Source organism: Cryptomeria japonica, chromosome 4 (genome assembly GCF_030272615.1).
Source record: "Cryptomeria japonica chromosome 4, Sugi_1.0, whole genome shotgun sequence".
NCBI lineage: Eukaryota > Viridiplantae > Streptophyta > Pinopsida > Cupressales > Cupressaceae > Cryptomeria > Cryptomeria japonica.
This window is the reverse complement of record NC_081408.1, coordinates 260,821,618-260,848,881: the sequence shown is the minus strand read 5'-3', so window position 1 is coordinate 260,848,881 and position 27,264 is coordinate 260,821,618. Positions and strand designations below refer to the sequence as shown.

At 35.9% G+C, this 27,264-nt stretch overlaps 1 pseudogene; it reads left to right on the top strand.

The window, feature by feature from the left end:
- The first annotated feature begins 9,278 nt into the window (after window positions 1-9,278).
- Window positions 9,279-25,742, top strand: LOC131065444 (indole-3-acetic acid-amido synthetase GH3.6-like; annotated as a pseudogene).
- Window positions 25,743-27,264: the final 1,522 nt, after the last annotated feature.

The window sequence follows — 27,264 nt, the reverse complement described above, 5'->3', positions numbered from 1 at the left end:
AGGAATCACAGTCCTCTAAAACCACACACTTTGGCTGGTCTCTTGCTAACAAGGTTGTCGATGATGCTAACCCTCTCTCGCCCCCATAAACCCCCCTCCCACTAAGGCTCTAAGATCTATCACAACCCTCACCAAGCTTGTGAAGGATATCCATGATGATGTGAAAAGGTGGGACGATCTGCTCAAGTGGCTTCTTGGGCAGATGAATGATTCTATTAGGAATATTAACAGGTTGGAGTTGCTTGCAAAGCCAAAGCTAAGGCTAACACCTTGGTTGAGTGTGTGGATGAGGAGAGAGTCTGAAAGGTGACCAATGATTTTTTTGGCCTTATGGACAATTGAGATAAGATGAAAGGGAAAATCGATGACCTAGATGCTAAGATGAGAATGACTAGAACAAAAGATGAGTTGGAAGAAAATTTGGCATGCCTAAGAGGCCCTTAAATCTAAAATAGAGGTGGCTAACTTAGCTTGTAAGAATGCATCCAACATGCATAACTCCTCTCTACAAGCTATCCAGACCATTCAAGCTAAGCTCAACATGAAAAGAGAGAAGAAGTGAAAGCAGATAGAGGCCTTGATCATCAATGTTGGTCCTTAAGATTCTATGGTGAAAGCCACCTCAGTCTTTAGCTCTAGTTTCTTTTGGCTCTAGGTTCAAGTCTTCTAAAAAGGTGTCTTTTTTCTAACAAAATTTTAAGTTTATGTCAAGATTGGCAAGATAAAAGTTCCCCCATGTATTTGGTCATCCCTTTGTGCTTTTCATGGGTGGTTTTGCTAGTTTTTGTGTTTCTTATGTTTTGTTTCCGGTTTTGTTCTTGCTAGTCTTTTAGTTTCTTTGCTGGTTCTCAAGTGTCCCTACTAGTTTTTTGCTATGTTTTAATGGGTTTTTTTGATTGGCTACGCATGTCTCATGTGTCCTAGGCATCGCTTCACCAATATGTATTGGTACAGGTGTATCCCTCTTTTATTAATATAAAAAAAGCCATGAGATATTGAAGAGGAATATATTAGTTTATGTTACCATAATTCATGATAAGACAAAGCTTAATCAAAATTTGAAATGGAGTGACCCCATGAAAAGGGTACGAGATTAGCTCAAGACAACATTCTTATTATCATCTTCTTTTCATTTTGCTACTTATTATCTTTCTATCAAGATTCTATGAGATCTCAAGAATGTATAAACACTTGTTAATCGAGAACTATATCATTCTTTTCTTGTTAAGATAGTATTCTATATTATTTATTAAATGCATCAAATAATTGGATAAAGGCATATTTAGATGTAATCTCCACCACCTTAATTTCTTTCTTTTTGCAAAGTATGTCTCATGTTGTTAGTTCATGTGCAGGAAAAACTAAATAGTTGCTACATGTAGATATTTTCATTTAAGATAATAGAACTCACAACATTGTTATTTTGCTATATTTTTTTCTAGGTATTTAAAGTGTATAATTTTTATCGTAATTTTTTCCTTCATTTCCACACATTCATAATACTTCTATTCTCTAATAAATTATCAACTTGATATATTTTTAATTATAACTACTACCTCAAAATAAAAATAAAATAATGTTATTTCTCTTATAATTTGTCAATATTATCATTAATAAAAATGAATTGTCTATAGTATGTTTAATACTAAGAGGCATTCTACAATGGCAGCAAGGGGTGGAGTGAAATGGCGTGTGTGAATGTTAACTTTTACCTTTCAGCTTAAATTTTACAACCATTCACATGTCAAAATATTAATATTAATCATAATTTAATATTTTAAAAATAAACACCATACAAAATAAAATATATCCTCGTAAAAATTATAAGTTTTTTTGTTTGATCAGTAATATTTTTATATTATTTATTTGTTTGATTGCATAAAAATATTATATGAGAGAAAAAATAAATAATGTAGATACAATATAATTCATACATTTTTGTATGTAGTAAATATAATTTAAAATGAAGTAAAATAACTCTAAGATAAAGAAATAAAATAATTTTAATTGATATCTCTCAAACTTTTTTAAATAGATACATTTGAGATATCTATATTAGTTTTAGACTTGCCTTTTTATTGAAAATGTAGATTGAAAGAACATAAGTCGAAGGGTTGTAGTCCAATATATTTGAAACACAATCTAATTTTCTTTCAATCTCATTTGTGTGGGATAACAATGCACACAATATTTAATGTGATAGTAAACACCAGCCTTGAATGGAATTTGATTGTTGCCTTTCTCTATTATGTGATGATTTAGTTACTTAATGATTTTTTAATTGAATTATCATCCAATATTAAAGGTCTGGTTAGTAATGGACGCATCTATTCTGGCTCCAAAATGATAGTACAGATTGACTAACACGCATGTTAGTCGCATGTTTTACACCGTCGATTTTGCAATAAACAACTGTGATTGACTAACACATCGCTATCACGCTATACGAAAGGTCTATTTTGGAGACATAATAGCTTTGACCGTTAGTAATAAGGTTACGTCACTCATGACGTACTGTGGTGTTTGTTATATTTAATACCTATTATAGTTCAATCTAATATATGAAAGTGTGCTACAATTATATATAACTAAAACATAGGTTAGATCTTCTGGTGCTGATATGGTGCCATAATAATTACTGACAAAAAGCCTTCGAATATGAGAATATTAAACAACAAAGCAAAGCAATGATATTATATTAGATTAATGGTAAGGGTACAATACAAGAAGCTGTTGTATTTGAATAACCAGATTTGATAGAAAATCCTATATAATTATATCCAGCTATGTACAAAAAATTGATATAATATATTTCATATCTTATTTTATGTTTAAAAATATTTATTTTTTGAAGAGTTGTTTTATTTTAAAATTCAATTTATGTTTTTCTTTCTATAATTTCATCTAATATGGATAATTATTTTAAATCATTTTTTATAGTTGCTAAAAATTTGATGAGTGTAAAATATAATTTATTATAAATAAATATTGTAATATTTAATTGTTAATAAGTGGAAATATATATTATGGAAGAACATATTGTTTCATTTTATTTAAATAAAAATAAAAAATAAAAAATATATTTAATATCAATATTAAAAACACAATATAAGAGTTATTGTCCTTTCCAAATTAAAAACGAAACAAAAAATAAGAAAATAATAAATGGTAATTTGATCAAAGTAAACTAAAAGTTATATACAAAAGTAGATAAAATAGCTTTAAATCTTTCTTTTTCATCTATTTACATATATATTAATATATTTGTAGCAATTTATATAGATATTAACATATAATATTTATATTAAAATATTAACTCATTAAACATTTATTATGTATTTCTATTAGTTTTATTTTTTTGATTGGTAATTTTGTAATTTTTTTTTTTTTTGATCAGTAAGAGGCCGAGGCCAAGATTTTTATTAATCATTTTTATTTGATTACATAACTCCACTCGTGCGAGCACCGGTAGGAAAGAGTGGAGGTGAGAAAACCTCCGGCCTTTCTTGGGACCGTAGCCCAGATAATCTCTACATCTATATACAAATAGTCACAGATTCTAATCATAAATTAACACCCTGGACTAGGGTGAGCAGGTGGGAGGATGTCCCTCTCCCTTACAAGCCCTTGATTACAATTTTCATTTCTCATCGAAACCTTGAACCATGGCTTTGGATTTGAGCTGAGATTGCTTATAGTTCCTGATCTTTGATTAGAGATGGCTCTGCTCCATCTGCATGGTTAATATTCAATAACTTACCCTGATTATTAGTAACATTTAATACAAGAGAATTTTATCTATCAAGCTAGGGAGCTCCCTCGGCCATTTATCCTGCAAGACCTGTCATTATAGAACATATACCAAGAGATATAGACAAAACATTATAAACAACGAGGTTAGAGATCCTTCCAAATTGTTTCTAAGTGCTTGACCTTATTTTTCTAAGTTATAAGTCAATATATCATTCATAAGCCAAGATTGTAGATAAAGCCCCCCTATTTGAGGTTTGGCCACCCAAAGTTATGAATCATCTGTCTACCACCTCTTGTTTATGTGCTCGGATACTATCCCTATTGCTGATGAATGAATTCCAAGATACAATAAGAATACCTGCCTGACAACACCCTGTTAAGATGTAGAAACTCAAGGAGTTAGTCTCAAAAAATAGCATAGTATAAATTCGATGATAAAAACCCTCGGAGATGTAGATAGATTAGTATTAATAGATGAGGTAGGTTCCTTAATAATTCTGCAAAGAGAACGCGGGGAGCTACAATTCTTAAAAGATTTTAAAATGAGAACTAAAGTGAGATAATATAGGATCAGCCCCCTCCCTATAGAGATTAAGCTAGAGAATGCTTATAGAAAGAGCTAAGTATGAGAGAGTAATAATGAAATAACCATCTGAGACTAATAGCTAAAAAGGTTGAGAAAGAGGCCAATAAAAACATCTGGGACTCTAAATGGATGCAAGATTGGAAATAATTCTAAAAAATAAAAGAAAAGGCTGAAGAGGAGTAAAGAATATATATATATATATATATATATATATATATATATATATATAAAAGAGAAAAAAGAAAAAATATAAATATATATATATATATATATTTACTTATATATATTTATATAAGTGGATATGAAGATGTATATATTTATATAAATATATATAAGAGTAAATGTAAATATAGATTTTGAGAGCCTAAGACCGAACAGACACAAGGAAAGGAAAGAAGCTGAGCAAAGACCCTATTAAACAGAGCCTCGGGGATAAGTTAATTCGACCCAGCACCAATATACCCTATTATTACTGAAGATTAGAAAATAAGATTGAGAGGGGGATGAGGAGAGAAATATACAACTGAGACTGTATATTTCAGATACTAAGAGAAGGGCAGGAGCAAGGAGAAAATAAATGAACATTTATTTTTCTAACTACAAGTAAATATAGTTATATAGAAGAATATCTATAAAAATCCTGAAAGATAAAAGAAAATATATATATATATATATATATATATATATATAGAACCAAAAATGCACTCATGAAGGGCCTAGGTTGCCTGACGATGACTGGCTGATCATACATAGAGGAAAATGTAGCAGAGCATAAATGCTTTAACGAAATCTTAAAGCTAAGTTGAGACTTCCCAAAGTAATTAAACATGAGGCATTTCAAAAAGATCGCAGCTGTAAGAAAATATCCTTAAATGCAGCTGCCTAGTTATTTACTTTTCAAAGGTAGCTAAATCCCTCAAGAAAAGCTAGCACTACTATTCATAATAGGTAAAGGACAGTTAAAAGAGAAATGAAAGACCTAAGTAAGCAAGCCCCGTCTGAGAGTACTGGAAAAAACTCAAAAGAAACAGAGATTGAAAGATCCACAATTTGCATTTATATAATCATACATACAAATATCTATATATGAATTATGGATATATGACTACATGTTACATATGTTCAAAAATATATGAGTCCCATAAACAACAAAGAGGCAATACCGCCTCAAGTCCATCAAAAAAAGTTTTGATAAATCATTTATGAAGCATTCCTATCCGAGAGAATAATAAGCTAGTAAATATATCACATAAAAGTATTCTAAAATGGCTGAAAACTAAAAAAGGTTTCTTCTGATAACAAAACAGAAACCTCGAAGCTTGCCGCCCTGTAGGGACTTCAACCTTTCTTGCTTGGCCTGCGGGAGGGCATGGAACTGGTGCTCGCTGGTGAAGCTGCTGAAGGAACATCAGGGGAGCGAGGGAGAGGCACATGATCAGGGAAAACTTTAATATTCTCTGCCTCCAGATAGTTTAGCAGCCATTTCTCTCGTGGGGGTTTCTTAACTTGGAGAAACTGGGAGAGAAATAGGAGATTTCTTCTTCTAATAGGACGAAGAACTTTGAAGGCTATAGGGTCATCAATTACCAGAATGGGGGAGCGAGGAACTGGGTTATTCTTCCTGATAAGGATGTCATAATCCCAAGGTTTGGGAGCTGTGAGTTCCTCATCTATATTGACCATCACCCATTCTAATTCACCGAGGATGTCTTTGATGAAAACCTTCTTGCATAATTTCACCACAATGTCCCTATCCTTCTCAAAATGCAATGCAAGGGCTAAAAACATTGCTGCAATGTCTGAATTTGCTCTGGTTCAGTCCTCATTCATAATGAATTCCTTCCCTAGAAATTTCATTACCGCTCTAGAGATCAAAGGGTTTTGTTGGGCAAGAATGCCTCTTAGCCTCTCGTCCTTGATCTTGCCAACAAAGGCCATATGGCGTTTCAACCCCAAAAGCCTGAGAGTAGTATCCATTGTAGCTTAGTAGAAAAATGGCAGAGAAGACCAACTTAGTATTCTCAAATAGAACTCGCACTCTTAAAGTTACATAATGAGAAACTTCTTAATGAGTTGATGAAATGCGATGAGTGCAATCTTCAAGGATCAAGATAATTATTACCACTGCCTTAAGCCAATAGGCAGAGGGTACCTCAACTGTCACATCACTGAGGGAACATCAACTCAACTATGCAAAAGAGTCGTCAAGAGGAATTGATCGAGAAAGGGAGCTGACGTGTGATGTCTGACACTTATATCTCATACGTCAGCTATTGCTCACCAAATATAGGGGATCGAAAGATGAAAAATAGAGCAGCAAATAGCTAGCTAAGCTTTAGTCCTAGAGGAAGGCCATATCTACGTTAATAATATTAGCTATATACTCATGATGCATATATTTAAATGCTAGATATGACAACATGTTTATATACCTAAGCTTATTAATGTCTGGTTTTGCCTCCTTCTAGTCCTAAAGCTTATCTAGACATAGCAATGAGAAGGAGAAAATGAGGCTTGCTAAAATGCCCATATAAATGCTTAATATATATAAAGGTGTATATGTGACTGAAAATATGTATATATATAAATATAATAAGTGAGAGAACAAAAAATTAAAATAAATAACTAAATATATATAAGTGAGAGTGAGTAGGTATATATGTATAAAAGTGAAGTATCTACATGAGTATCTAAAACCTATCTAGAAGAGGATGAAAGGAGAGAGGAGGTATACCTTGAAAAATAAATAAAAGATTGTATATTAAAAAATGACTCTAAGAATATATAAATATAAATAGAACAAATAAATGAGGGTTAAAGCAAATAATCATGCATGAAAGGGGAAATATTTAAATAAGAAAATGACTCTCAATATCTGGAAGTGAGGATATAAGGTTCTAAACCCACCGAGATATATATATATATATATATATAAGAGAGTATGAAAAAATAAAATTGATTAAAATATCTATATGAGAAAGGGAGATCAAGTCTGATATAGATATTTATATTAGAGAAAGTTTGAGACCGAAAAATATATCCTTATAGATATATATATGGATATATATATGTCTAGATATGATTATAAATGTATATATAAGATTAATAATTATCTGACAAGAGAGTAATAATATGAGCATCGGGGATGGGAGAGCTACTATATCTGAGATAGTTCTAAAAAGGGTTTTGGATTGCAGGAGTGAGAGATTTTGTTTGAATATATAGATATACACATAAATGTATATATATATGCCGATAGTGTGGCTGAATACGAGGATGAATGGCTGATTCAAGGTGGATATAAATGAAAATTACCAGGTTAGAATATAGAAATGTTATTAGAGGGGCCACTCCACGATCTCGAGGGTGGGAGGACTAAATGGGTGAAAAGGAGAGATGAGTGTAATTAAGATGAAAATCAAGGGATTAACCTTGGCTCCCTGAGTTAAAGTATGGGAGAAAAAGAATATGGGAAAACTTTAAATGCAAATTTGTCTGAATGTCAATGCAACACTGTAGGGTTTAGGGAAAGGTTTGACTATGGGGGCTGATACGAGGGTCTAGGCAAGAGACACATAAGGGAAGGAAGACCAAAAGACGAACACTGGGACATGAAAAAAGGAGGGGCTAGCCTTAGGTTGGCATAGAAAGGAGCTTAATGCCATCAGCTCCCATGTTGGCAAGCTCATCCACTCTTTTATTGCCTTCCCTATAAATATGATTGATTGTATATCTATCAAAACCTTTGCATAAGTCCAAAGCTTTTGACAACAGGGTATTAAGTTTCCAGTTAGGCATGCTCCCTTTCCTTAAGGCATTGACAATTATAGCCAAATCTCCTTTGATTTCTAAGAATTTAACTTCAAGTTTCCTACACAAGAGCAAACCTTCCACCAGGGCCATTAGTTCTGCCCAAATGTTGGTGTTGATGCCAACTGGAGAAGCCAAGGTTGCTATTTCTTTGCCTTCCTAGTTATGAACAACGCATCCTATCCTAGTTTGTCCTGGATTGCTCCGGGATGCCCCATCAAAGTTTAACTTCACCCACCCTTTACCTAGGGGCTGCCAACTGCATGCCACCCTTGATTGAAGGCTAGCAGTAGGGCCAACTCCTACAAAGGGAGGGAAGGATAAGCCCTCCCAACTTTTTTTCATATTTTCATCCCAATAAGAAATAGAGGCATTTTTTAATGAGCTTGAGGAAAGTCTATTGTTCATGAGCTCAGTGACAGTTGACTCTATCTTATTAATGATTCTGAGGACCCCTAGCTTTTCATTCTTAAAGAGACATCTATTTCTCTCTTCCATAGTTCCGACATTATGGATGATGGGAGAGCTATCCATAAACCTTCAAAGAGATAACCCCACCTGAGGAGAGGCCAGGCTTTGAGCATACCTAAGATGGTGTGGGAAAGGCCGCAGACCATTCAAGTTTATTGGTGAGCCATATCCAACATTGGTGAGCAAAGGGGCAGTTAAGGAGGATATGTTTGGTATCCTCCTCATCTGCCTCACACAGAGGACATCTGCTAGGGCCTTCATATCCCATTCACCTAAATTTGTCCGTAGTTAGGAGCTTGTTTTGAATCGCAAGCCAGGAGAAGATGCCTGCCTTGGGCAGATAGTTTCTATCCCTGTAGAGATTTAGAGGGAGATCTGTCTTAGGTCTTAAAAATGCTTTGGAGATGTGAGAATACCCATCCCTGGAGTTGTATTCCCCTCTTAAGGAGCCCTCCCATATGAGCTTGTCCTCATTATGACCTAAGACAATGTTCCTAGATTTGAGAATTGACATAAGTATATGCTTGTCCCTTTCTGGGATAGCTTCATCTTCCCTTTCAATCCATTGCCATTCAACCCCTTCCTTTGAAGGGGAGAGATAATTGTTTAACAAGGGTCCTCTATGTGATTCAAGAAGGAATCGGGTGGCACCAAATTCATGGAGGTTTTCAATGGCCTTATACCCGCCCCAGGAATCAGACCAGAAAAGGGCTTTATCCCCGGAGCCCAGGTTCCAGGTAAGCCTGTCAGAGATAATCTTTCTATAGTCCAGCATAAAATTCCAAAGGCAAGATCCTCTGAGCAGATTGGTCTCTTTGAAGATTTGGATAGGATCTTCTCCATTGAGGTAATTGTGGTTCAGTAATCTTGCCCATTTGAGGTGAGGAGTTTTGAACAATCTCTAGACCAGCTTGGCACCCAAGGCTCTACCTTGATCCCAAAGGATTCTGATGCCAACACCACCATCTTCTTTAGATGTACATATCTTTTCCCAAGAAATAAGTGAAATTTTGTGGCTACTATTAGGACCTTGCCAAAAAAAAGGACCTAAGATGCTTGTTGAGCTCAGCAAGTTTGGAAGAAGACAAATGTTGGCAGGAGAGCTGGTAAATGGGCATAGTTGATAATACCGATCTAACCAGAGTTGTGCTGCCAGCCGATGAAAGCAATTTCCCCTTCCAAGAGCTAATCCTAGACTTGATTTTGTCCACCAAGTTGTCCCATAAATTTGAGGATCTCCTGCCCCTGTCAAGGGGGATGCCTAGATATTTGCAAGGAAGGGTTCCTTGACTAATTTCCAGGGCATTGTAGATCTCTTTTCCTAAATAGGGGTCTATGTTGAACAGAAAAACTACAGATTTAGCCAGATTCACCTCTTGACCCAAGGCTAACATGTAGGAATTGAGGATGCCTTTGAAGGCACAAGCTTCCTTCACACAACCTTGCCCAAAAAGCATTGTATCGTCAACAAATTGCTGGTGGGTGAAAGGAGGGAGGCCATTGGTGATGGGGATACCTTGGATCCTCCCCTCCTCTTTGGCCATGGAGATGGATCTGCCTAGGGCTTCAGCCATGATGATGAAGAGGAAGGGGGACATAGGATCTCCTTGCCTGAGCCCTCTCGAGCTGCTAAAGAAACCTTCCATAGAACCATTAACTAGAACTGAGAATTTAGGGGTGGATATGCATTCAAATATAAGGTTGATCCAAGTTTTGGAAAAGCCAAAGGCCTCCATGCATTCGCATAGGAAGCGCCAATCAACTTTGTCATATGCTTTACTAATGTCCAATTTGATTAGCATGCTTGGGGCCCTATTGAGCTGGACCAAGTGAATGGCCTCTTGGGCAATAATAACCCCATCATAGATTGATCTATCCGCTACGAAGCCAGTTTGTTCTTCGCTAATAATAAAGGGAAGTAGATTTTGGAGTCTGGCTGCTAAGGTTTTAGTTAAGAGTTTATACAGAGTGTTGCAGAGAGAAATTGGTTTGAAGTCATTAAAGCTATCAGGATCCTCTTTTTTTGGAACGAGGGAGAGGAAGGTATTGTTGATCTCTTTGAGAATCTTACTAGAATTCCTCACACCTTCTAAGGCATCTATAATTTCTGTCCCCATAAAACCCTAGCATTTTTGGAAAAAGCTGGTGGGGAAGCCATCTATGCCCAGAGCCTTATCCGGATTCATCCTGAAGAGGGCGGATTTGACCTCCTCCTCAGAGAATTTCTTTAACTGGACTATGTTGTGGTCATCGGTAATGAGTTTTGGGAGATTCTTAATTATATTGAGTTGGCCCCTAAGGTTGGAGCCTTCAAAATTATTTAAGGTTTTATCAAAGAACCTGACTGCCTCAGAGACAACCTCATCTAGTTCAAATAGGATGGAACTCTAGCAATTCTTGATTTTAGAAATTTGATTGACTCCTCTCCTCTGCTTGGCACTATTGTGGAAGAACTTGGTATTCCAATCCCCATCACTCAGCCAAGTCTCCCTAGATTTTTGTTTCCAGAAGATCTCTTCGTAAGACAGTATCTTCTCATACTTAGAGAGTAGGTCCTTTTCCTTAAGGAAGAGGTGTTCATCCATCCCCTTCTCAAGAACCTCAATGTTAACATTATTGAGACCATTCTCTATTAGGGTTTTTTTTATCAAAATGTTACCAAAATTGATCCTATTCCACTCTAAGAGCATCCTTTTAATAAGCTTTAACTTACTAGCAACAATAAACATCTTCGAACCTGAGAAAACAGAGCTGCTCAACCAATTCTCAATTAAGTTTAGAAAATTGTCATCTCTAAACCACATGCACTCAAATTTGAAGGGGCACTTTTTAGGGGCGAGGTCAGATAATAAGTTTAATTGGAGTGGGAAATGGTCAGATCCTTATATAGGAAGAGGCTCTCCCTGTAGGGAGTAATTAAGCTCTGAGAGCCCCCCATGGATAAAGAACCTATCGAGTTTCTTAGCAATGTTACAGAAACCAGATCTTCTATTATTCCAGGTGAAGGCATTCTTTTCCGTCTGGATTTCTAACAGGGAATTCTTATTGATCCAAAGATTGAAATCTATAGTTGATGGTGGTAGTTTGCTATTGCCTCCTCTTTTGTCTGTTACCTTGGTGATGGCGTTGAAATCTTTGCCAATGATGCTGACCTCATTTGGGAAACTTCTTAGGAAAGACTCAAGTTCCAACCATACCTTAACCTTATCCCTATTCTGGATAAGGCCATAAACGTTGATTAGTTTGAATCTTAGGCTATTTTTATAGCTTACTACTTCTCCTCCTATCCAATTTTTCTTAATTTCTAAAGGTGTAAATGAGAGGGATCTAGAATCCCAAATGATAGCTAAGCCCCCTAAGGCGCCTATGGCAGGGGAGTGTTTTAGTTGTCTAGCACCTAGTTTTTGCTCAAAGAGGGAAACCTCAGAGGAGTTCACTTTTGTTTCTTGGATTAACATTAAGTTAGGTTTAGAATCAGAGATGCAACGCTTTAAGATGTGTTGTTTGTTACGGGCATTCAAACCCCTAACATTCCATGTTATGATTTTCATGGCTCTGTGGGGAGGAACTTCCCCTCCCCTACATTAAAAAGAGTAGATATTTTAGACTGACCTCTTGCTTCTCCATCCTTTAATCTTAGTTCAGCGAGGGATCTCCTGCCTCTTCTCTTACTAATTCTAGCACAATCAGGAGAGTCTTTGCTTTTATCAGAGCATAGAATGCCTAGGGTGTTAGGATTATGATTTTCTAAGTTATCTAATGCTATAAAGAGTTCATCTGTTTCTAAGTCGACTCTGGTAATATCTACTAGATTTTTGACAAGGAGATCCCTTTGTCTTTCCAATTCCTCATCATCACAAATTTCATCAACCAGTTGATCCATAAGGTCATTTACTACTTCTTCCCCTACAAAATTGGCAATGATGTTAACTTCCCTAGCCACACGATCACTCTCAGATTCTACAATTGAATCTGGAACATCTATCAAAGATGGAAGGCGAACTCCTGCCTCAATAGGGGCCGTAATCCATAAGGCTTGAGAGATTGGTTGATCCTATTGAGGAGCCATTTCTGGGTCCTGGAGAGGATTATCTGTCTCCTCTGATTGTGCTTGGGAGGTTAGATCCAACAAAGGGGGGGGCACGAGGGATTCCCTTTCTCTGGTGGGGTGAGAGAGAAAGATGGTGGCATAATTGTCATACCAGGCTGCTCTTTTCAAGGGAGCCACTCACTGATTTCTCCCTCTTCTAGGTCTTGATCTCTAAGAAAAGAGTTAACTATAGGAGGATTGGTAGAAGGCAATGGTTGGAGAGGAGAGCTAAAGGTCTTAACGGGGGATCTTTGAGGACATAGGTTCGTGGTAGGATGATTAGTGCTAATATTATTAAATCCTTCAAAGGTGAAACCCCCTCCTTCCACAAATCTGATTGGAATGACTCTAGACTTGGGAGATGATTCAGGGAAAGAATTTTTAAGGGAGATCTTCCTTGGCATATTAACTTTGAAAGGACCATTATAGAAGGGTAATTCAAGGGTTAAACATAGATTATCGCATTTTAGTGTTATGGGCTCTAAAGATTTAATGTTAATATTCATGTTAACAATCAGAAGTTGGTTAAAGAAGCTTAGGGCTGATTTTCTAACTTCTACAAATTTACCTATTTTGTTACCTATAATTCTTAAAAAATAATTGTTTCGCAATTCTATAGGAAATTTTTTGAGTGAAATAGCTCTATTAACCATGCAGGAATTTAATTGAGATGGATGAAAGAGGGGTTGCTATCCTTGGAAATCAAACCCTATGCCCTTGAACGTTGATAGGCCCCCGTTTAGCAAAGAATTTCTCAAATTTTGATTACCGCATTCAATAGCTAAGAAATTATCACGAAGGATATCAATTTTGACTTGGTTATTGAGAGAGGACACCACCCAGTTAGAAATTTGTTTAGACGGGATCCCCTAGCCTTTCCACCGAGCAAAGATCATTCTGTTGTTGCAATGCATTTGATACCTAGCCTGAGTTTGGGTATCTATTTCAATGACCAGCCTGTTGGGAGAAGCTGGAGGATTTGATGGTGAATCCGAAACCGGTTACTTAACTTTCTCCAAATTATGAAGATTCCTGAAAGAATGATGGCCAGGGGATACCATACCCTTGATGATTTACCCAAGGATTTTCGAGGAAAGAAAAGGGTAGTAGGGAAACTATTTGACTGATTAGGTTTTACAGAACCCTCCTTCCGACCCAGGTTGGGATTTTGCTTGAGGCTATGTGATTGCCCTGTTGCCTTTTTATTTCTACGCCTCACCACATGCCAGTCTTGATCCCAGCCATTGAACAGAGGAGGGGGAGACCTAACCATATCAACCAGAGAGTATTTTGTTTTTGCAAAGAAAGGTTCTTGTTCGAGGGTTCGTGATATTACCCTGCTAGATTCCCCTGACCTAGTGTGATTAGCTAGAATAGCGAACCGATTTACATAACCTCTGTGAATACCACACATTGGATAAGAGTGCTCATGACAAAATGGTGATGCATTGCATCGGTTTTTCACACACAGAGCCATCAAAACCCCAACTTTAGATATTGTGATTAAATTTCTTACAAAATTTTTTTTATTTTTTTTTATTTTGTAATTTTATTGATATGGAATAGGAACTTTACATTTAACTGTCCAAACATTCTAACAGTCCCAAACCACCCTCCAAAAAACCACCTCTAAAAACCATCTTCTAAACCACCTAGTATTCCCAAACACTAACCCATCACTATATTATCAAACAAAATAAGTAGCTTGAGCATCCAAAAATGGCTCGTAATAGTCTTAAACATGAAATCTAAGAAATAAAACAGTTCAAACAAAATCTATAGTGGACCAAAAATAGGGAATTAACCCCCAAGTCATCAAAAATAGTAAAGGATTCCATTAACAAGAAGACCAGATGAGGATCAAGGTTCCACCCACCTCTATTTCCTCGCTCGGTCTCCTTCGTCAACACTTGTACAACATCATCAAGGGCTCTGGTCCCCTTGATGGCACACTGCAACTCCTCATCTACCTCCATCATGTCCACAAACACCTTCAAGGCCTCCCATCCAACTTGTGCCTCCTCTCTGAAATGAGCATACATCTGGTTGTCCCACTACCTCAAGAAAGGAGTGTAATTCTTCTCTGGTAAACAACAAAAATTAACAATGCCTTCACACAAATAGAACCCTCTTCTAGGGACTGCCCATTTCAAAATTGATGCCAGATTTAAACTATAATCTTCTGGAATAATTGCACTCGCCACCCTCTTTACCGACTCCAATGAATGCTCCAATTCCAACACCCATGAAACAATTAGGGAGCATGCATCCATATTTGTTGTGAAATGATTCTCTACAATCCCAAGGCTCTCCTCCATTAATCTCTGGATGCATTTCGTCAACATTTTATCTTTGTGTAAAAACATCCCATTCAAGCTTGTTTTCGTGAACAACCTAGGTAATGGGGAAAGCTGCTTCTTGGTCTTAAGCATGAAGTTAGCTTCCATCTCTTCCAACACCACCATACTCACCATCACCTTAAACCAGAGTTACTCTACAAGCTTTCAACGAAAAAAGAGGAGCAGAGAAGCTTTCTTTTAAAAAACAACAACTGGAAAGACCATTTAAGGCAGCACTGGAATGTTCTCAGAGCACCACCTTTCAAGCCCGATGTGATAGCGTGCATGCTTCCCAATGAAATGAAGAGGGCTTGCATTAAAGGCTCATACTTCTTCAAGAATGCAGACATTAAAATGGATCACTTTCACATGTTCCCCATTAACGTACCAACCTTGACATTTAAATGAGAAATCAAGACATACGACAATGATGGTACAACTTCTAATCACTAAAATTTTGAATTGAAAGATCTAGCTAGGTATCCCAATGCATCTCTTCATCTGCAGACCCCCACTGGACTTAGTTATAAAATGGATCAACTTGCAAGCCACATTTGACAAGTAATCCATCACCCCTATTCCCAACTTGCAAAATGTGTGAAATTCAAGTGTCTTGGAAGGTTTTTATTTTTGAATAAATGATAGAAACAAACTTACTGATTCAACAACACAGAGAGGACCCCTTAACAATTGCATCCACAACTACTTGAGAATCTCCTTCTAAATGGACCTTCAGAACCTTTAGATTCCTTGCCAGTTCTATCACAAGTAAAGCTGCTTGCGCTTCCGCTTAATTGTTTGTTCCATCTTGCAGACGCTGGGCACCTTTAAATGAAATTTGACCATCTTCATTGCATGCAACACTTCCTGCACCTTAAATACCTGGATTACCTTTCGAAGCTCCATCAAAATTAATTTTGATCCACCCTTGCTCTGGTTTAGTCCAAACACAATCCGAGACCCTCGCATCTCTAAGATTAACCTTAACCTGCCCATGAATGAGCCAGTATTTCTATTAGTTTTATTTCGTTTTCAGGTTAACAAATGAAGTGAATAATTTATTTACTTTTATTTAATTTTTTAAAAATTATTAAAAATGACTATTAAAAATAAATAAATAATACATTTAAGAAATAAAATAACTTTTGATCTAAATTACTTTCATAAAAATTTAATACCATTAATATAATTATATACTTAATATATAAGATGCATATGAATTAATACGGATATCTATCTGACTGAGGATAAATTTGATATAAAAATTTCAAATTGATGTAAAAATCATTTAAATATTTTTACATCTAATATATCTAAAAAATTATATGTGTTATCATAATATATCAGCTAAAAACTGTTAAATAACTAAATCCTCATAAAATAGAGGAAGGTAACCAACAAATTCGATTCCGGGCTTCCTTCTGTACCATTATTATATAAACGGTTTGTGCAAGATTACCCGACATGGATAAATATTGAAAGAATATAAAAGATTATGTTTCAAATTTAATCAGAGAAACAAGAGGCAAGATGATATACATGTGTTTTATCAACATTGTTTTCCCCGGCTATACAATTGTGAAGTCGGACCACAGAGCTGGCCTCCTTTGTGAGAAAAAAAGTTGGCGCCGCAGTTAATATTCATTGATATTTGTAATATGGTTGAATTATTTTAAATACGCCCATCATGTATGTAATGTTGTCTTGGATCTTTATTTATCCATTACGCATAATTGATATGAGATATTCAAGAGATTCAATTGATCAATTTCTATCATATGTTATGCTTTTTACTTCTCTTAAGAACTTAGATTTTTTAAGGACGATCAATGAATTTTCATTAGTGTTAAGTTTTTAAATTTGGATATTAAAACTATTTCACATTTTTCATTTTTTATTAATTTATCAGATGATGTTAAGAACTTATCAACATGAAAGGTTGGTCTTTGTTGACAATAATTAAGAAAAATAGTAATGAAAGGTTGGTCTTTGTTGACAATAATTAAGAAAAATAGTAATAAGTTTAAAATGTGTAGAGTACATAATAATGTGATATATCTTTTTAAATATAACAAACCAAATTAGATAGAAATTTAAACTGAAAAGAAATTTTATAATTCATAGTAACAATATTTATACTAGTTATTGACTAAAAATGTCAATATCCATGTACATTTAATTTCTTATGGATAGTGCAATAAAATCAAGCATATAACTACTCTCATAAGATTGCAACAACGACATATAATACCTCTAGTTCTCTTAAAAAATTTCCTTGCTAAAATTACAAAAAAATAATCAATATTATAAACACAATTTTGCACATAAATATGAGAAGAAAATTATACTTAGAAAATTTTCATTTTAAGTTAATAATTATAATAAGGCATCAAGTGAATGTGTTAAAATATATCATTAAAGATTAAAAAAAACAGATGTGAAATTTAACTTAATAAATATTTTCTTTTGAATTAATAGACTAAAAACAAAAAAGATAAAATATTATACAATAGAAAAAAAAGTGTACATCACACTGATAATATTAATATTTGTGAGTTTTATTACCTTGGATAACAATATCTTTATATAGCAACTACATAAGGTATAGTTCTCAAACATGAAGAAATTAATGTGGTGGACATAACATCTAAATGTCTTTATCTATTCATTTGATGCACTTAATTTAATCTAATATATAATACTAACCTACTAAGAAGAGTAAGATATAGTGGTGGATAAATAAATGTCTATTTGATTGACATATAATAGAATGCTGATGGGTGATGGGTGGATAATGAGAAAGTAGTTAAATCATGAGAATATGATAATAAGAATGTTGTCCATCTAATCTCCTGGCCACTTTATGAAATCTCTTTCCTTCAATAAAAAAGATTTTTCGAATTGAAAACTTCATTTCATACAATATATCTCGCCCCCACACAGAGAGAGAGATAGAGAGAGAGGGAGAGAGGGGGGAAGAGAGGGGTACAAGATTTACACGCCTCCTAGTCCAAGTGCTACTTCGGCCTCAATCTCCACCCGCTCAACAAACCGTGGGATGTGTCGTACACTATCATGCCCAATATGGGCTACTTCGAATTCCTTCCCCTTCGCCCAGACAATCACACTGGAAAATCGGACAATCAGCCAGAGCTAGTGGAGCTCGCTGACGTCAAAGTCGGTGAAGAATATGAACTTGTGGTAACCACATACGCAGGTAAAATACCCAAAAAAATAAATGAAAAGCGTTATATAATGATTATCTCGACATGTTTTATACCAAGAAAGCAAAAAGCGTTATATAATGATTATCTCGACATGTTCTATAACAAAAAAGCAAAACGCGTTATATAATGATTATAGCGTCATATACTGATTATCCGAGCATGCTCTATATTAGAAACATGAAAACCACCGTTATACAATAATGGATTAACGTAATTATTTTTATTTCCCTTGCTGCGATTCAGGGCTGTATCGTTACAGAGTGGGAGACGTGCTGAGAGTGACCGGCTTCCACAACTCGGCGCCGCAGTTTCACTTTGTGTGCCGGAAAAATGTAATGTTGAGCATTGACTCGGACAAAACTGACGAAGTAGAGCTGCAGAGCGCGATGAACAAGGCAACTGAGCATCTGGAGAGTTATGGAGTTTGAGTGATTGAGTACACCAGCTACGCAGACGTATCTAGCATTCCGGGACATTACGTTCTGTTCTGGCAGCTCAACACTTCCGAAGTGCCTGCTAAAGTGTTGCAGCAATGTTGTCTCACTGTAGAAGAGAGTTTAAATTCTGTCTACAGGCAAGGCAGAGCCGCTGACAAATCCATCGGCCATCTGCAGATAAAAATAGTAGAAAGTGGGACATTTGATGAGTTGATGGACTATGCCCTTAGCCGAGGGGCATCTATAAATCAATACAAGGCACCCCGCTGCGTGAAGTTCGCTCCAATAGTGGAGCTCCTCAATTCGAGAGTCACAGCGTCCTATTTCAGTCCCAGGTGTCCCCAAATGGACACCTGCGCGCACCAACTGGGAAACTTCTCCCAAATCTTTCTAAATCTTCATCTCGTCAGATTTATATTCTTGGGATCTCTTTTCGATTAAGAGAATGTTTGAACTTTGATCTATAGAGAAGAATGTAAGATAGTTGATGTTGGTAGCTGGGATATTGTATGAGTAGTTAGAAAATAAATCAAACTAATTGGGCATAAGTTATAAATAATTTTTTTTATGTATGTAAATTTTAAGTTATATTGCAAAATCAATTTAGTTTTGTGTATAAGGTAGTATTTTATTTTATCATTTTGGGTCTTAAAATTCTATAGTGAGCACCACACTCTTCCATTATTTCCAAATACATACCATAGAAAATTACAAAAAACTTCTAAAATTACAATGACAAAACAACCTTAGCTTGCAAAGAAAGAGATTATTTGAATTCAAAAATTATTTAATATTGATCAATCTAGGTCTCACATCTTATCAAGTACTTAAGATTCCTATCCTAGTATGCTACATAAATTAATCATGGCTACTCCCGCTCATTATTGATTCCAAATGCTATATTTGTAGTCATCATTATGGTTTAGTCCTTTTCTGAAGATCCACCTCAACCGGATCTAATGGTAGATCTATTTTATCCTGTTTGTGGTTCTTCTTGACGTGTAGTTGGTAATGTGGGGGTTATGGTTGGGGTTCTATCTATAGGGCCTCCTAAGTAAAATGCTTTTGATTTGGGTCCCTTTCTAGCTAGTTTTTATCTATTGTTGGTGGGACCTCCTCTCCCAAGAAGAGTGTTGGTTGTGTTTTTGATAAAGATAAACGATTTTTACATGGACCCGAAACCAAAAGTTTTATAAAACCCGGCCATCAGCCAAACAGACAGAAACCAATAGCAAAATAGGGGAGCATGCCAGAACAGACACGAAAGAAAAAGAGACACAGACAACAAAACAAAAGTACTCAAATAAGAGAGTGCACTGGCTCCTTGCTCTTCTAGATGGTAGTCTTATTGATTTCCTCTAGTTCTTCCATAATGAATCTGGAGGTTCCCTTATTGCTGCTCTTTCTTCTGGTCCTGGAACTAGGGCCTGTGGTTTTGTTGCCTCCAGCAGCAATGTTTTCACCTCCATGATCTTTCTCAGGATCACTATGGATGGATCTCTACTTCGCAACCATGACATTGATCTTTTCGAGATCCTCCATACTATTATTCATGGCCTCCTTGCTTATGTCAACCAGGTTCTTGAGGTTTTTCTTTATCTCTGCCATAGACTGTTCCACCTTTTCAATTCTTTGTTCATGGTTGGATTTCATAACCTCAACATCTTGGGAGAGCTTATGGGTCATAATCATGAGTTTCATAGACTTGCTAACCTCTGGCAAAGATGTGAATATATCTATTATCTCCTTAACCCCCACTTTTAAGGTATCAATTTCTCTCTCCATCCACTTCTAGCACCTCTCCTGGCTTCTGGTCGCTTCCATCACCAGGTTCATCAGAGTACCATTCCTTTGTAACCCACTATCTGCTTCTTTAGGCATGGTCTCCTTCTTTTCCTTAGGACGTTAATAGGAATGTCCAGTTTAATTTCTTGGTCCAAAGTCTTTGGACTATAATCCTTAGCCACAAGCTTCTTCTTTTTATAAAGAGGCTTGACCTTAGAAATCATCTTGTTGGTAGATTTATATTTGCTAGCCGTCCATCTGGAGGACTCTTACTACTAAACATACCGAGGGTGACCACCATCTCACCTTCTTCCATTGGTTTATAATCAAGGTCATCAAAAGGAATGGCACCCCCACTATCCTCCAAATCTATTTTCGAGTCAGACTTCCTGAATATTAGTATGTTGGCCTTTCTCAGATAGAGAGGGCTCAAGTTCAAGGGTCTTAGCGTACTCCATGATGAGCACAATGAGCCCTTCATGGAGAATGGGATTATTTGGATTCTCCATATGTTTTTCAAGACTATTCTCTAGAGAGGAGGCCAACTAGAAAGGAATAGAAATGATTTTACCATGCCCAAAATGGTTCAAAATGGTAAAATGGTAGGAAACAATACTGACATATCTACCATCAAGCGCATTATATCTGATGATGAACTTGACCATGTCTGCCTAGGGAGCCATAAGATCTTTCCTATTGTAGCCACCATCAGCCATTTTGTTAACTCTTGAGCGCTCCTTTTTTTTGTCGAAAAAATTTGCCAAGTCTTCCTCCCCCATTTTCTTGTCTCTATAGAACCTTCTGCCATTCATCGCCAGACCAGTAATCGTCACCACCAAGGTTTTGTCCAACTGGTAATCAGCACTATAAGCCCTCAGGACCCCTTTCTTCCACCCATTGACAAAGGTTTCCGTGAGAAGAGAAAAAGGGCCATGGAGTCTTTTCAAGAAGGGGACAATTCCCTCATCAACGATTTCTTGCCACACCTCCTTGCTTTTCTTCCATTTCTCATAAGTAGGCGGTTCTTTCCTATTCTTGTCCCCACCTATAATGTTCTGGGTCACCAAAAAATAGGAAATGGGCCCCACCAGAAAAGTCTTCGAATAGTAGCAGGAAATGGGCTACACCAGAAACGTCTCCGAACTGTAGCAGGAAATGGGCCACACAATTAGACAGAAAATCTAGGCACAAGGGAAGTTTCTAGATCTTTAGATAGGGAAAACAAAAAGAAGCTGTTTCCCCAACAATTCAATCAAATCATGATTAAAATTCATTGATTACGATAAGTGGGTGGAATCAACACAAGCCAAATCACACAAGTTTTTTGGTGAAAGAGTCCCTACTGCTCTACGATTTAGCCACCACGTAGCCCACCTCCATATTGGCTAGTACATATGTCTCTTTATTGCCTTCCTCAAAGACGTATGGAATTTTGAATTCATCCAACTCATTTATTATATCCTAGCAATCCTTAATCAGATTAGCATTCATCCAGCTAGGATCCGTGCGCCCATTCAGACAATTGACAATGTTTAGTGAGTTAGACTCTAGCCAACCTTTCTGAAACCTTCTCTTTTAGCCATGTGTAACCCAATGTGAGTGTTGGTTGTGTTGCAACCAGTACTCCCCCTATTTCATTTATCCCCAAGCAAGGCACATCTTATGATATTTATTACAAAAAATCTTTTTATATTCTACTTCAAGGAAATATTCTACCACTTTTGGTTCTTCTAAGAAAGTGAAATATTTTTTCAAGATGGTTGTTCCCTCTACTTTTACTGCTCCTATGATTCCTTTGGGAAAATAAGTGCTTGAATGTGAGGATTATTTTCTAGGAAGGGCCTAATGTATAAGTTTCTTCTTTTTTGGCCTTCTCTTCTTGATTTAGGAGCTTTTGTCTCCTTTGGTCAAGTATAAAATAGAGATTTACCCTTCTACCAAGGAATTTTGTGGTTTTCTTTACCTCTTAGGATGATCAAAAATTTATTCTTGATGGTGGTAATTGGAGGTAGGATACAAATCCCCTATCAATGCACCCCTAGGGTTTCTTCTTTCAATCCTTTGAAAGATTATGTTGATATTTTTCTTACGTAGGCAATATTGCTTATCTTTCCCTTCTTTTTTACATGACTGTTGGCATTTTCAGTAGAAAGAAAGATTGTGGATATTCATTAAGGATATTGAGAAGGTTGTTGAAGATGGTTGATATAACTGAAAAAGGATGATAACTATCTTTATAACATTATTTTGTCATTGATGTCAAGAAATTGATTTTCTGATTCAGTATGATGTTGCCATATCTTAAGAAGTATGTTTTGATGAGTATTAAGTGGTCGGTAAGTGACATAGAAAGAATGTGATGAATAAGGGGAGAAATAAGATATTCAGTGGGCAACTATTACTGAGTTAGACAATGATGAGATCATGATGTTTAGATTGTTTTGATATCCTACATATGTTGTTGATTGTAAGGTTAATACTACTATGTCATCGAGCAAAGAACCTCATCAGTAAACCCTAAGGAACCTAGTCAGTAAACCCTAAGGTTATCGATATCAGTTAATGAAGGCGGAATGTCTACAGAGTAAAGTTTAGTATTTACCGAGTTTCAACCAAGTTATGACAGTGCACATTGGATGTATACAAGTATTATTTAATGAAGGACAATGATTAGCTAGAGATGTATAAATGATTGGTATGCCATGCATGAAGTTTGTTAAGGATCTATGGCAATGAAAGATTGGCAGGAAGATCTACAGCGTAGATTGAACCGCAATAACCTTGTGCAAGTTCCTAGAAAGGAATGCAAGTCCCAAGACAAGGTAAAATGTTTTCAGATCGGAAGGATACATTGAACTTGGTCAAGTTTGAAGATCTAATGGCTAAGATTGATTATGGGAAATGTGATCAAGGAGATTAAGTGGTTAGCAATTGTTTATAAATAAGGAATTGTTGATAAACAATGTATGTGAGCAAGTGTAAGCACAAGGATGCTACATAGTGATTACCGAGCATAGAAGCTTGAAGACCTGTTTGAATAACAGAGTAGAGAGCCTAGCAGAAGGACAAGATAAGTCCTATGACAAGATTGTTTTGAGCAAATAAGAATCTACTTTAGCATTTTAGATGTAAAGTTGCAGATATATTTTATTACTGTTATTTTGTAAGTGACAGAAAATCTCTTAATTGAGTGGACTTAACAGTCTTATTTGTAAACCCTCTAGCAAGGTAACATTCTAAATGAGGGTTTGAAATCCTGTGACAAGGTCACTTCTAACAAAGTGAAGATCCTAACAGATCTAAGGGAAATCCCTTAACCGAGTCACATCTAGCAATGTGTTTGTAATCCTTAACATGATTTGCTTTTAACTGAGCATACTTTAGAAGAATATATTTCTTAGTGGGTCCGAAATCCCACATTAGTTTTTCCCTATTTAAGTTTCCACATTAAATCTGGTGTTATGAGTTTAATGATGATTATGTCTTTATGAGTGTACATGTTTAGCAGTTTTGGTTATATTGCAGAAGTATAAGTTACCGAGGTTGAATCTGCTGATTTTATGGATTATTAAGTTTGTATGATTCACCCCCCCCTCTCATCTTGTTAGCTATTAGCATCAGTACTTTACAATTAGTATCATAACTATCAATTGGTATCAGAGCTTTGGACTCCAGAAGAAAAAGTTTAAAGGCACTTGAGGCAAAGATCCGAAGATGTATAAAAGGGATGCACAAAAGCTGAACAAGTCAAGTTTCTCCACATGGTAGAAAAAGATGAAGTTGCACTTATCAAGAATTGGAGAATATGCAACATATTATTTGGAGAATGATTAGATTCCACCGAGCACCAATCCATTGACCTTGGAAGAGACAAAGGCAAACCAAGAACATATTCAAGCTATGATTGAAATAACACCAGCATTGACCGACTCAGAGTTTAATGATCTAGAAGGCTGTAATGATGCAAAAGCAATGTGGACTAAGCTCATATCTATGTATGGAGGTGATGAACATGTTCAAAGAGAAAAAGTAGATAGTTTAAGAGGACAACTTGAATCCATGAGAATGAATGAAGGTGAGAACATAACCCAATACAGTACAAGGCTAAAGGTGACTGTCAATCAAATTAAAGGAGCTAGAGGAACTACTGAAGAAAAGGATGTAACAAGTAAGTTGTTGAGTACCCTTCTACCAGCTTATGCTATTCGAGTCTCTGCTATCAATGAATTAAGGTCTGTACCTAAAATGCCATTTTCTTTGGATGCTACTATTGGTAAGCTACATGCTTTTGAGTTAAGTAATTTTGATAACAGTGGGTCTTCAGTAAATAAAGTAGAATCTGCATTCAGTTCTTTTCATATTGGTGAATCTGATGATTACAATGATAGAATGAGTAAGTACTTTGAAGGGGATCACAGTGGAGCAAGTGAAAGATTTCGCAAGAACATGGAAAAAGTGCACAAACTGTATGAGGAAATCAAGAAGCAAGAAGAGTTTGAAACACTATTAGCCAGAAGGTTACCGAGAGGAAAAGGTAAGTATAAAGGAAAGCGACCTTTAAAATGTTTCAATTGTGATAAAATAGGACACATGGCTTCTAACTGTCCTGATAAAGAATCTAGTGAAAAGAGAGATTACCGAGAAGACAGACAGAAAGATAACCACTACAGAGGACACCGAGACTTTAGAAGGAGAGACTAAAAGACATGCCTAGTAGCTGATGAGGAATCCAACGATGATGAATCTGATGAAATTGATATTGAGGAAGTTCTTTATGTGGCTATTAAAGATGGATCTGATGAAGAAAGGTATGAAGAAAAAGCTCTAATATCTCACATAAATAATAATGATTCTTGGATCATAGATAGTGGATGCTCACATCACATGATAGGTGATAAACACAAATTTGTTAAATTAGAAGGCTGTGATGGAGGCTATGTAAGATTTGGTAATGATGCACCATGTCCGATGAAAGGTAAAGGATCTATAACACTTCTTAACAATGCTAAATGTGATGATGTATACTGGGTTGAAGGTTTGAAATATAATTTGTTGAGTGTAGCACAGCTAAACAATATAGGATACCGAATAGAATTTCAAAAAGGAATTGTCAAAGTTCATGACAAGCATGGAAAGTTAGCTGCTACCGGGACACAAACAAAAGGTAATACATATCATCTCGACTCAACTCGAAACAAGTGTCTTTATGCAAAGATAGATGATACTTGGTTATGGCATAAAAGGTTTTGTGATATAAATTTTGATAATCTGATCAAAATAAGCAAGAAGCACCGAGTAAGAGGTCTACCGAGTCTTGAAAAACCTGAGAATGCTATGTGTCGAGGATGCCAAATGGGTAAGATGACAAGATCAGGCTTTACAAGTAAGTCCTACACTTCTAAAGGAATTTTAGATCTAGTACATACTGATCTTTGTGGTCCTATGAAAGTTCAAAGTTATTATAGTGATAAATATTTCATATTATTTGTGGATGATTACTCAAGGATGATGTCAGTTATGTTTTTTAAAGAAAAATCATAAGCTTTTCAAATGTTCAAATCGTACAAGGCAAGAGTTGAAAATGAAACAGGAAGACAATTGAAATGTCTTAGATCTGATAGAGGAGGAGAATTCACTTCTGATGAATTTAACCTATTCTGCAATGATCATGGTATAAAAAGACAAGTATCTGCACCAAGAATACCTCAGCAAAATGGGATAGACGAGAGAAGAAACAAATCAATTGTTGACTGTGCATGAACCCTAATTATAGAAAAGAGGGTACCTCAAACATTTTGGAGAGAAGCAATCAGCACTGCAGTTTACACCCTAAACCGAGTTCAATTGAAGAAAGGAACTATGAAGACACCATATGAAATCTGGTATGACAAGAAAACTAATGTAAGTTATTTTAAAATCTTTGGAAGTAGATGCTATGTTCACAAAGATGATAGAAATAGAAAGTTTGATCAGAAAAGTGAAGAAGGAACATTTCTTGGTTATTCTTCTAGAAGTAAAGCATTTAAATGTCCGATCAAATCATCTAACAAAATAGTAGAAAGTGCAAATGTGAAAATTGATGAATTTATAGAAAGAAATGATGAAGGAAATTCCAAAGAACCAGAAGATTATGAATAATTTGTTTATGTGCAACCGAGAGGTCCTACCGAGAAAGCTGCTGAATAAAATGAAGATAATGTCTAGTTACCGAGTGATGAAGTAGATCATACAGAACCTACTGAGCATATATTAGCCAAATATGTCAAAAGACATCATGCATCAAGTCAGATTATAGGAGATAACGATGATCCAGTAATGACAAGGAACAGACTGAGACAGAACACATGTTTGATATCTGAATTTGAACTGAGAGTAGTAAAAGATGCATTTAATAGTGAAGATTGGGTAAATGCTATGACAGAAGAGATTAATGAAATCAAGAAGAATGACACATGGACACTGATCCCAAGACCGAATGACAAAAATGTAATCAGTACTAAGTGGATTTTCAGAAACAAGCTAAATGAAAAAGGTGAGGTCATTCGAAACAAAGCAAGACTAGTTTGCAAAGGTTATGCTCAAGAAGAAGGAATAGATTATGGTGAGACTTTTGCACCTGTGACTAGACTTGAGGGAGTAAGAACATTGTTGGCATATGCTACTTAAAAAAATTTTAAGGTATATCAAATGGATGTTAAATCTACATTTTTGAATGGTACACTAGAAGAAGAAGTCTACATTGAACAACCTAAAGGATTTGTTGAAG